At 37.7% G+C, this 12,349-nt stretch overlaps 1 long non-coding RNA gene across 2 annotated transcripts in view; it reads left to right on the top strand.

Moving 5' to 3' along the window:
* Positions 1-220: 220 nt before the first annotated feature.
* Positions 221-12,349, top strand: part of LOC126955960 (uncharacterized) — a 29,831-nt gene continuing 17,702 nt past the window's right edge. The window contains exons 1-3 of one of the 2 annotated variants that reach the window (XR_007726210.1): positions 221-434; positions 4,684-4,841; positions 6,782-6,942. This is a non-coding gene — a long non-coding RNA (uncharacterized LOC126955960). The remainder of the gene's footprint in view (positions 435-4,683; positions 4,842-6,781; positions 6,943-12,349) is intronic. The other variant, XR_007726209.1, reaches the window with a different exon arrangement.

Here is a 12,349-nt window from a genome sequence, read left to right as displayed (position 1 = left end):
AGGCAGATAAAAAGGGGTCCCTAGAGAATTTCCGACCTGCCCCACAAATGTTTACATTAGATGTGTTTGTGCAGATGAGGGAACCTGCCCAGGGCTTGTCTGGGCATGCCCACAGTGGACTGGAGCCTGACATGTTCACTGGGGCAAGGTGGCGGGGAGCCATGAGGAATTCATGCCTTGAACAGGGGAGGAGTCTGCCTTCTTCAGCCTCTGTGGTGACCTGGGAATCAATATGTGAGGTGGTGCTTTTTAGCAGGAACCGCTCTCGCTTTGCTAATAGTTTTTTGTTGGTGTTTGTTTTCCTTTTTGCCCAATAGAACCCTGCTCTACTCACCCTTCAGTGTGCCCATGTGCCTAAATGTTCCTGGTCATGTGAAAAGGACCCAAGTATTAGTTGAACTATTCTGGCACCCAAACAAGGGGCTTGAGAAATGGTGAGTAAGATGTGAACCAAAACGCCCCTTTTTTTCCTTTTGCTTCTAAGCCTTTGTGTCCTTGGGCTTTTTCTGAGGGTAGGGGAAACTATGCCTCCCTCCTCTCCACTCCTGTCACTTCCAGGGGTCGAGAATGTCAGCCTTTTACTGTTTTTAAGGGATAGACAGGTGAATCAGAGGCTCTCTTCTCCCCTCTTAAGTTCCTCACCCTGTTGGAGGAACCCATTTCCATAAGAATAAGATGTTCTTTCTGCAGGCATCTTTCCAACCATGAACTTTAAATTTTTCTGCCTTTCTCTACTCTGCCAGCAGTTAACTTTTAAGTGAGAGTTTTTATTTTTTTTCCTTTTAGAAGACATTTTACTAAGTCAGGAATTATAAGGATCACTGTTTATATTATCTGTAAAGTTTTAATTATTAAAAATGATTCATGAGGTTGGTTTTAATCTGTAGCCAATCTAGTGTGCTTTGCATTCCGTATGACCAGTAGCAAGCTTTGCTGCAGGTCTCCATTTGTTTTACATCTTTGAAAGTGTGACCGGTAACCTCATGGTGAGAGGTGACAAGGTGTCAGCAGCCCTCACTCTTGGCCCCTCCTCGGCCTGGGCATCCACTCTGGCGGTGCTTGAGGAGCCTTTCAGCCTACCACTGCACTGTGGGAGCTCCTCTCTGGGCTGGCGGAGGCCAGAGCCAGCTCCCTCTGCTTGTGGGGAGGTGTGGAGGGAGAGGCAAGGGCAGGAACTGGGGCCCTGCGCCTCCAGGCCAGCGCGAGTTCCAGCCCACCCGTGGGAGGGCTCAGCGGGCCGCACTGGGAGCGGCCCAGGGCAGTGAGGGGCTTACCACCTGGACCAGCAGCTGTGATGGGTGTACTGGGTCCCCCAGCAGTGCCAGCCTGCCAGCGCTGTGCTCAAGTTCTGGCCAGTCCTCAGCTGCTTCCAAGGGGATGAGGAGTGTGAGTGCACAGTGCGGGACTGGTGGACAGCTCCACCTGCAGCCCTGGTGCAGGATCCACTGGGTGAAGCCAGCTGGGCTCCTGAGTCTAGTGGGGACTTGGAGAGAACCTTTAAGTCTAGCTAAGGGATTGTAAACACACCAATCAGCACTTTGTGTCTAGCTCAGGGTTTGTAAATATACCAATCAGTACTCTGATTAGTTAATATGTAGCTAACCTAGTGGGGACTTGGAGAACCTTTATGTCTAGCTAAGGGATTGTAAATGCACCAATCAGCACTCTGTGTCTAGCTCAAGGTTTGTAAATACACCAATCAGTGCTCTGTGTCTAGCTAATCTAGTGGGGACTTGGAGAACCTTTGGTCTAGCACTGTGTCTAGCTCAGGGATTGTAAACACACCAATCAGCACTGTGTCAAAATGGACCAATCAGCTCTCTGTGAAACGGGCCAATCAGCTCTCTGTAAAGTGGACCAATCAGCAGGATGTGGGTGGGGCCAGATAAGGGAATAAAAGCAGACTGCCCGAGCCAGCCAGTGGCAACCCACTAGGGTCGCCTTTCACACTGTGGAAGCCTTATTCTTTTGCTCTTTGTAATAAATCTTTGTTCTGCTAGCTCTTTGGGTCCATGCTGCCATTATGAGCTATAACACTCACTACAAATGTCTGCAGCTTCACTCCTGAAACCAACAAGACCACGAACCCACTGGGAAGAACCAACAACTCCAGACGTGCTGCGTTTAAAGCGCTGTAATGCTCACCACTAAGGTCTGCAACTTCACTCCTGTCAGCAAGACCATGAACCCACCAGAAGGAAGAAGTTCCAGACACATCTGAACATCTGAAGGAACATACTCCAGACATACTGTCTTTAAGAACTGTAACACTCACCGTGAGAGTCCGTGGCTTCATTCTTGAAGTCAGTGAGACCAAGAACCCACCAATTCCGGACACAATGACAACGTTTTGTTAGCTTCCACCATTTTACAATGGCAACTGAGTTCAGTCATAGCTTAGGCAATAAACCTTTTCTGGTTTGATATCTGGATGACCTTTGCAATTTATTTGTTCTTTTCCCCTCAACAGCCTTGGATTTTTCTTTCCTTTAGCCTTTAGGAAAGTTTGAAAGCCAGAAATATCGACTGCTTGGTATAACTAAAATCAGATAATAAGGGATTTTTAAAAATTAAAGAGCAATCAGCTTAATTAAAAGTGTACATCCAAGTTATAGTCATATTTAAAAGGCCTTTATTTATTTCCCACCCTCCCTTGGATTTTGTTTTGCTGGAAAAGGGGTGTTTTTCTCAATTGGCTGAATTCTCCATTTTCTCTTGGCACTCGATGGATGCATGAGACTAAGAAAGCTCTGGGGGACATGGGACTCCTTGGGAAAAACAGAAGGCACTACTGACCCCATTTTGGGAAGAAATCTGTTTTCATCATAGAACCCCAGGAACTAAAAGCAGATAGATCCCTCTCAAAATCTGTTTTTGGGTCCCAATTATGGCTGTGTATTATGCCCTAGAAGCAGCATGTTTTCGTCCTCTAAAAGGATCCAGCTAGAAGACTGTAATCCAATTCAGAGACTGGCAAATGAAAAATTTTGTGGCTGCTGAGTTTTCTTCTGCCTGGCTATGTAGTTATATATGTGTTGTGTTTGTGATGTTTATAAAAATAGTACTAATTCATTGGCCTAAAGAAAAATAAGCACTTGGATCAAATATTTGTTAATGGAAAGATAAAAGCTGTGGTAGCTTTTAGTTCTCGTGACTTTAACCTTTGAGAAATAAAAACAGCCTAAAGGTTATTTGGTAAAATGCAGATGCCATCAAAATGTAAATAGGTGGACTAAATTATACTGGTCAGGTACTAGGTTTGCTAAATGTTTTAAGGTTACAAAATGCTTTTTGAAACTGATTCAATTTGCTGGCTTCACAACTGGTAAGGCCTGGAACATATGTTACTAACCATGCCCTTAATTGTGCTGGAAGAAGTCAAACCTTGACTCCACCTAGCACATAATTTAAAAAACTTACCAGGTTTTACTTTAAAGGTAACAAGTACTAGGAGTTACCATTATAACATGTAATTGAGACTACTAAAAATATATTTACATTTCAGTTAGGTAAGGACAGTGAAATGTGTTTTTAGTACAAGATTATAAGAAGGCATAGAAATGTAAAATTTTGCCTCAGATTAAATGGTTATTTTGAATTAAGTAAGATAACAGTAAAAGTTCAAACAAGTTATGAAGGATTGTAAAAGCTAAAAGTTAACCTTGTAAAGGAAATTCCATGTGTGAACATATTGACTAAATTCAAAGGATGCCATATGGTTTTTCTGTAAATTCAGCTTTGAAATAAAAGCACAACAAGGTACTGTTAAAGTACTAAGCTACTCTTCAGCAAAATTTGTAAAGAGCTATAACAGGTTTTTGCTTTTAAAATTTCTGAGTCATCATTTTGGCAAAGTAAATAACTTACGGTAATCTGGAATTCTATTTCATAACATCAAGTATTTTAAATCAGTAACGTACTTAACAGGCTTTCCAAAATGAAACTTCAGTTTCAAAATTGTCTTTCTTGACACCAGACTTTTGGATGCTACAGAAGACACATGCAGAATCAAAAAAAAAAAAAAAAAAAAAAAGACAAAATGGTGTTCAAACTTTTTTACGTTGTATTTTTGAGAGTAATACTAATATATGTTCCAAAATTTATGGGATTTATAAAATTCTAATGTTTGAGCATATGCTATCAATCATAATTATAACTGTTATGTTATTTTAAACCGTGGAGATAACCAAATGTATTTGTCAATCATGTTTCTGAATGCAACTACCCTAGACATTTTGTACTCACAAACCATTGTTGTCTTGTTTTGATCCTCTTCAAACAATGGTTTATAATCAGTTATGGAACTTTGACAGGTGTTCTCAAATGCAAGTTTCTGATGACTTTGGAGATTGTGACATTGGAATAAAGGAAAAACAGGACTCATGAAAATTGAAATGTTCATGGATATCAAGCAAGAGTTAACTGAGTGGACCGAACTAATAGAAAACTTAAATAATCTTTTTAACTTTTGCTTGGAATATTGCTGATCATTGTTTTGTTTTTCAGAGTCCAGGAAACTTATTTTGAACTATTTATGGCCTTTAATAGTTGAGTAAGTTGTACTCCTGCAAACAAAATTTGGAGCATATTTGTCTCTCTCCGCTTGGCTTGTCTAGAATTTGGAAACCAGTATTGCATATTCTTAACTTATGGCAATATAGTCATTTGCATCAGTGCATTAAGAATGCAATTGGAGCAACTGGTTATTTTGCCAGGCTTTGATTGGAAATGTGTGCTCTTTAAGGAGTCAAGCTCAACTTGCAGAGCTGATGAGAACTCCTTGGGAAAACTGGCTTCAAATGCTTGTCTACACAGTCCACATACAGGATTCTTAACCTGCAGTGAGTAAAGAATATCACTTTCCAACAGGCTCAGACATCATATGCTCTTGGGACCTCAAGAAGAGAAGAGTTTACCCAATTTACAGTTACATAAGGATAAAAACCTAGGCTGGGCTCAGCTTTAAATGGTCTTATCTGAGATTCTTTGTGAAACAGATTTTCATGATAGCCAATCTAAAGGGCCTAGGTAGAGATAATTGTTTTTGCTGCAGTTTGTGCAAGTAATCAAGCCAAGTATAAGATTAAAGTCTATTTTGCAAGCAATACACTCTTATTATGATTTGTTTTTAACAGAAATGAGGACAAGACAGAGATAAATTATGATTCAAAAGTTACCATCATTAGTTTCTAGACTTATTATTTGTTTTTAAGTTTTTGCCTACATTTTAGACTAACCTTGCTTATTCCTGTGAACCAGCCAACCATCTCTGGTTGCAGCTCAGAAAGGACAAAAGGGGATGAGTAATGTAGAAATCTGGATCAATATTTTAGTTCTGAACAATTATCCTGCAAATCCTGCCAGCTGATGGGAATAAATAGGATGCCCATCACCCGGAGGTTTCCTTTTTGGGAAAGGGAGCTAACCAAAGCAACACCCCATGCACCCAAATCGTAACAAGCATAACTATAGCCACCAGTTATCTGGGTGTGTCACAAGACATCCTTTTCTTTCCTTTGTTGGAGGAGAACTCAATTCCACAGCTTCACTTCAGCATTACAGCTTGTGATAAGGAGTCTATGCAACTTCCATGCTGAGACACAATTTTGGTCCCAGTCATTTCCAAGTTTATATCAAAGGCCTAAGAAAACTGGATCTTAGGGATCCAGAAGACAGACAATAGTGAAAGTCAAAAGGTACAGCACAGCTGAGCATGACTGATTCCTGCTGATTAAGCCAAGCTTCCTGTTTCATGGATAAAAGTCATGCTAGTATCCATGGCATAAATGAAGTTTAGAGAATTCAAAGGCTATTGCCAGCAGGGGAGATAGGGAGTACATACGAAAGAGCAGTTATTCCCACCCCTTGGCCCCATGTTAACATAGATGAAAGCCACTTTGACACCCATGGGTGGCACCCTGTCATAGTTGCTGGGACTCAGTAATAGAAGGACAGGGGAAAGAAAGAGGAACAACTCACTTTCTCTCCCTCACACACCCTGGGTATTTGCTAGTTAAAGAAAGGAACCAGGCACACATGGTCCCCTATTTCTAGATGAGTAGCCATTCATCTTTAGTCTGCACCCTTTTAGAACACATTTGAACCCCTGGGATCCTTCTGAAAAAAATGCCTTCTTTTTTCCTTTTTCTTCCTCTGTCCTCTATTCCCTGATAGGTAGCTAATGGTGTCACATATCACGGGACACTTCCCTCAGATGCATCCTTCAAACTAGAAGGAGTTAATTTCTCAAACTGTAGACTAATTGATTTAGGATTAGGTTTAGGGGAAGGGAATGCAGAAACCTGACATGCCAGCAAAAGGGTAAAAAAAAATTTTTTTTTTTAACCCATTGGGCTTTTGACCTCTCTCTCCCTGTACAAACTGGTAAAAGGTCTCTGGACTTTCAAGTTGTCCTTACCCACTCCTTGTTTCATTTTGATACATATTTTCTAATAACCTGTTTGTCTCTTCTCACTTTTAGGCCATCAGACTCCAAACAAACTACAACTGGAGCTTTGGATGATGGCCTTTTTTTTACTGGGAACTCTGAGATAGGCCTCTGAGGGAAATCTGACTACCGTTTTCCCAAAACAGCTTCCCTGTCAGCAGAAAGCAATTAAGATTGGTCTTCATCCTTATCGTTATCCTTATTCTAATAACAGTTAGAGGTATTTCTTTAGAGGGAGGAATGAGACCGTCAAATGCCTAGGCAGATAAAAAGGTGTCCCCGGAGAATTTCCGACCTGCCACACAAGTGTTTACATCAGATGCTTTTGTGTAGATGAGGGAAACTTCCCAGGGCTTGTCTGGGCATGCCCACAGCGGACTGGAGCCCAACACTCACTGGAGGAAGTGAGTGGAGCCATGCGGAAGTCATGCCTTATGCAGGGGAGGAGCCTGCTCTCTTGAGCTCCTGTGGTAACCTGGCAATAAATCTGCGAGGTGAGGACCGGTTAGCAGGAACCCCTCTAGCTTTGCTGAAAGTTTTATTTTTTCTTTTTGCCCTATAAAGCTCTGCTCTACTCACCCTTCAATGTATCTGCATTCCTAAATTTTCCTGGTCATATGACAAGAACCTAGGTTTTAGCTGAACTAAGGAGCAAAATTCTGCAACATAAGATCTAAGAAAACTATGCCTAGATCCATTAAATCAAATTGTTAAAAAGCAAATAGAAAAAGTCTTCACAGCACTAGACAAAAATGAAACATTATACATAAATAAGTTATAGTTTGAATGGACTGTCAGAAACCATGACTAGAAGACAGTGGAACAACATTTTCAAATTTCAGAGAGAGAGAAAGAAAAAAAAAAAAGAATAAAAAAGAAAAGAAGACATCATAAAACACCTGTCAGTTTAGTATTCTATACCCATTGAACATAACCTTCATTAGAATGTGAAGTAGACATATGCAGGTGAACAAAAAATCAAGAGAACAATAGTTATGTTCTACATGAAATTATAAAGGAAATTTCTCAGGCTGGGTGGAAATTATACTAGTGAGAAACAGATTGGAAGGACTAAAGGAAAAGATGTTAGACTGACAAAGTGAATTTTTAAAAGCCAGATCTAACTTATCGTCTACAAGGATCCACTTTGAATATTAAAAAAAAGGTAATAATTAAATAATTAAATTGAATAATTAAATAATTCAAATGAAAAATGAGCACATGTAGCTTGGAGAAGATATATTAACATGAAAAGGACTTTAATAAAAAGAGTATTATGCATAGTGATAGAAAAATTTATCAGAAAATAATATCATTTATAATGTATATACCTAATAAGAGAGCCTCAAGATGTTTGAAGCAAATCTGACAGAATTAAAAAGAAGAATGGATAAATAAATTCACAATTATAGAAAAAGATTATATACCAGTTTCTTAGTAATTGATACAACCACTGGGGAAATAATAAGAAAACAATAATAAAGACATAGATCCAAATAACACTTTGGACTAATCAATATTTCTAGAAAACTGCAGAGTCAACATTGTTTTCCAGTGTTCATGTATATTCACCATGGTAGACCCTTTACTGTACATAAACCTAATGTAGATAAGTTTAAATAGATTAACAATTTATAGAGTATATTATCTCTATAGAGTGTATATCTCTAATTAGGTTACAATGAAACCTAATTAGAAATTAGTGACTGTACTCTAGGAAAGCAAAGTTCTTTTAAAAGATCCATTAGTCAAAGAGGAAAACTCTAAAATGTAAATTATATGAAAAGAGAGTTTAATTTTACACATTGTTTGGTTCCCAGTGTCTACAAGAGTGACTGACAATAAATGGTTAACAATTATTATTATAAGAAATGCCCCAGGGGACAGAGAAATAAATGATAAGGAAATATACCATGATTTTTCATGAGAAATAAATGATGAACAGGTTTTTCATGAAAGATGTAACAGAGACCCAGCATGGGGCAGGATGGCAATAAACATTGGTCTATTTCCTAGGAAACACACAGATTAATGGCTAAAAACAAACGCCTACAAAAGACAATACTTAGAGTTTCCAATCAAGACTCTATTATGGACTCTATAAACTAGAGCAATATTCTAAAATTATTGATTGTTTAGTTTCCTAATAGAAAAAACTTAAGAAATAATAAAGCAAGTTTTTTGTTGTTGTTGCTGTTGTTGTTTTTATGCCAAGCTTAATTGAAGTGATTTGTGTTAAAGTGTTCAGTACATTAACTGTTTCAAAACAAAGAAATCAATGAATAACGCTATTATCACAATTATATGCTGTTAATGCCAGGAAGACTAAACATCTGATTCCTAACATCAAGGTCTGTAAGACTGTGTGAGCTTTGTAACCTCACTTAATCTCTTAGACATATGTTTCCTTTAAAGAAAACATGGGGGGAAAGAATATTTGTGTGCTCTGGAGCAATTTAGAAATCACTTCTTGGGGGAAAATGGTTAATATAACATTAATATTAATATCATTGTGATTAAATGGTTTAGGAGGTTCTACAAAGAAAAATCAATTTAGAGAGTAAATGAAATCTACAAATACAATAACTCATTTTATCAAAGTATTTTGGTGTTATGTATTTTTACATAACACCAAATCAAGTGTGAACAAAACACACTTGATTTTCTTTAGGAAATGAAATACTATTATTAAGAAATGAGTAGGTAGAGGCTTAGCCCTATTTTTGAAATGACTCTCTAAGGTCTTACAAATTGAAAAAGCAAAACCCAAGACAAAAAAATTTAACTTGCAAAAGTCAGTATTATCTATAGGAATTAACAAAGAAAAAGACTCAAATCTCTGAATATTTAATGTGTGAGTTTATGAGGTTTTTGTTGTTGTTGTTGTTTGTTTTGTTTTGTTTTGCTTTGCTTTGTTTTTTTTGAGATGGGGTCTCACTCTGTCATCCAGACTGGAGTGCAGTGGCACGATCTTGGCTCACTGCAACCTCTGCCTCCCAGGTTCAAGTGATTCTCCTGCCTCAGCCTCCTGAGTAACTGGGACTACAGGCGCCCACCACCATGCATGGCTAATTTTTGTATTTTTAGTAGATATAGGGTTTCACCATATTGGCCAGGCTGGTCTCGAATTACTGACCTTGTGTTCCACCCACCTTGGTCTCCCAAAGTGCCAGGATTACAGTTGTGAGCCACCATGCCCAGCCAAGTTTTTTAATATTTTGTTATTTTTGTTACTTCCCTTGGTCTCCACTTCCCCTCTCTGAGTTAAAATGCCTTGATTTGTCAAGAAAATATGTAGTGAGTACCCACTATGTATAAATCTTTGCACCATTTGCCACAAGAAAGGCTGATATCAATTATATAAAGCCTTAGCATGTACTAGAAGCAATAAGGACAAAAGAGTGACAGATAAATAAAACAGAAATATGTCTAATATTGCTTTAAAGCTATAATTTGTCATTTTAATTCAACCTGTAGCGGTCTGGTTAGTCTTGAGTATTTATTGAAATTCTATGGACTGTATTTGTAAACTGAGGATTAAAACAAATAGCCTGCAGATTTTCTGTATGGACTTACTAGAATGGTATATATAAAGTGCCTGCCTGACATAAAGTAAGTCACTTCATATATAGTAGTTACTGTAATTATGTTTGGAGAAAACCATGAAAGTTTTATGAGAAAATTGTCCTTTGAGCTTTTACAAACAACTTAGTAGGTAGAGTCTGAAAGTTAAATGTGTGTGTGTGTGTGCACATGTGTGTGCCATGGCCCACTTGTACAATGTTCAATTCCACAAACCACCCATCAAGATATGTGTTTAAATGCATAAATTACATAGAAATACCTAGTATTACAATAAACATGAAATATATTGACAATTATTACAGTATTTTATAATTTGTAACATATATATGCTTCTCGTGACACAATAAATAAGCAAGCATTTAAGTCCAGGCAAGTTAAATTTTGTGTTTCAAGAAGGATTAGTGTAACAAATGTAATGGCTGAACATTAAACTCTAGGCTGGTTGTTAACTGTCTTGCACATATTGATCAGCAAATGATTGTGAATGGGCAATGATGGAAAGTAACTTCTTGTCTGGATCAGAAGTGGAGAACTCTGAATTTGAGTGTTTTGTGGCCTAACGACTATTGCCAGGACCAATATAGCTCAATAGATGGCCAGTTTTATGGCATAGAGGAAGATGGTAATCACTAATGTTTTGTTGATCAAAATAATTATTATGATTTTGCAGTAAAGATAACTATAAATGGCATTTTGAGGTATCTGCACAAGATATATCAAATGAAAATAATCTGAAATTTCAAAGATGTGTTGTTTCCATGCAAGATCTCAAAATCCCTGAATTTCACACACAGATTCCATGAACTCCAAGTTAAGAAAGAACCCATGATCTCGATGTTTGACAAAATACCTTCAGCAGGAATAATGAAAGCCCTGACATTTCTGTGTGCATAAAAACTGGAAAACTGGCCGAGTGCGGTGGCTCACGCCTATAATCCCAGCACTTTGGGAGGCTGAGGCGGGCGGATTACGAGGTCAGGAGATCAAGACCATCCTGGCTAACACAGTGAAACCCCGCGTCTACTAAAAATATAAAAAAAATTAGCCGAGAGTGGTGGCGGGCGCCTGTAGTCCCAGCTACTCTGGAGGCTGAGACAGGAGAATGGCTTGAACCTGGGAGACGGAGCTTGCAGTGAGCGGAGAATGTGCCACTGCACTCCAGTCTGGGCCACAGAGGGAGACTCCGTCTCAAAAAAAAAAAAAAAAAAAAAAAAAGAAAAAAAAAAAACCTGGAAAACTTTAAAAATAAGAAATCACTAAATATTTATAAAAATCGATGAGTTAGGCGTGTATCAGCTTATATCGCAGATGAGGAAACTGCGACATGGGATGGGTAAATAATTTGCTAAAGTCACATAGATTGTGAGTGGGAAACTGGAAGTGGTTAATGCTTCAATAACTACACTAAAAGGCTTATTTAAAAGGCTTTTTCACAGATGCATTTATTCTCTTCTACATAATTAGTAACGAAATTTTAGTAATATCAGTAGCAAAAAGAACCAAGTTTAGGTTGTTGTACAAAATGGCAAATGCATGGAGGGTCAGTTATACCACAAAAAGTTTTATGAATACTCAAACTCACCTACTAATGGCAACAGTGAGAAAGAATGTGGAGGTCATCCTAAAGAGACAACATCATCTCACCCAGGTCTATCAAATCTAATCTCTCCTGTATTACTTTCTCATTTTTAATTTAGTGTTTTTCATATGCTGCTATATATATGCCATTTTTCACTCTATATGATTTGGGAAGATTTTCTTTAAACAATAAAACAAAATTATTGACCACATCCTCGACATTGAGTGATCATATAATTTAGGCTAAATAATTTATCCTTATATAAATGAAATAATATTCTCCCTGAAAATATAGAAGACTAATTGGTGTGTGTGTGTGTGTGTATATATATATATAATATATATATATCTTTTTAATCAATATGTATATTCAACCTGAGAATGACTTTTTGATAACACAATATCCTTGAGTGTCAGGTTGTTGAAAGGATCTCAGATTTCTACAAGTCCAGTCTGAAAATGTAATCTTTGGAAACACAGGTATCAACAGATTTTCAAAAAATTTGAGTGTAAAACAGAATTATTTACTAATAAGTTATTAATATTTTTATATAACATACAGCCATTTGGGATATTAAATATTTTTATTTTATCTTTTGTGGCACTATGAAAGATTGGAGTCTTTCATGTCTATCGCATTGTCATTTTAAAAGGCACCAAATAAATCTAAAAATAGTAATTATAATAACTAGTCATCAGAAGCTATAGGTTTTCAGATGTTAAAAATTATGACTTAGT

Source organism: Macaca thibetana, chromosome 6 (assembly GCF_024542745.1).
Source record: "Macaca thibetana thibetana isolate TM-01 chromosome 6, ASM2454274v1, whole genome shotgun sequence".
Lineage (NCBI taxonomy): Eukaryota > Metazoa > Chordata > Mammalia > Primates > Cercopithecidae > Macaca > Macaca thibetana.
Note: the sequence above shows the minus strand (reverse complement) of the source record. Positions and strands in the feature narration are given on the sequence as shown.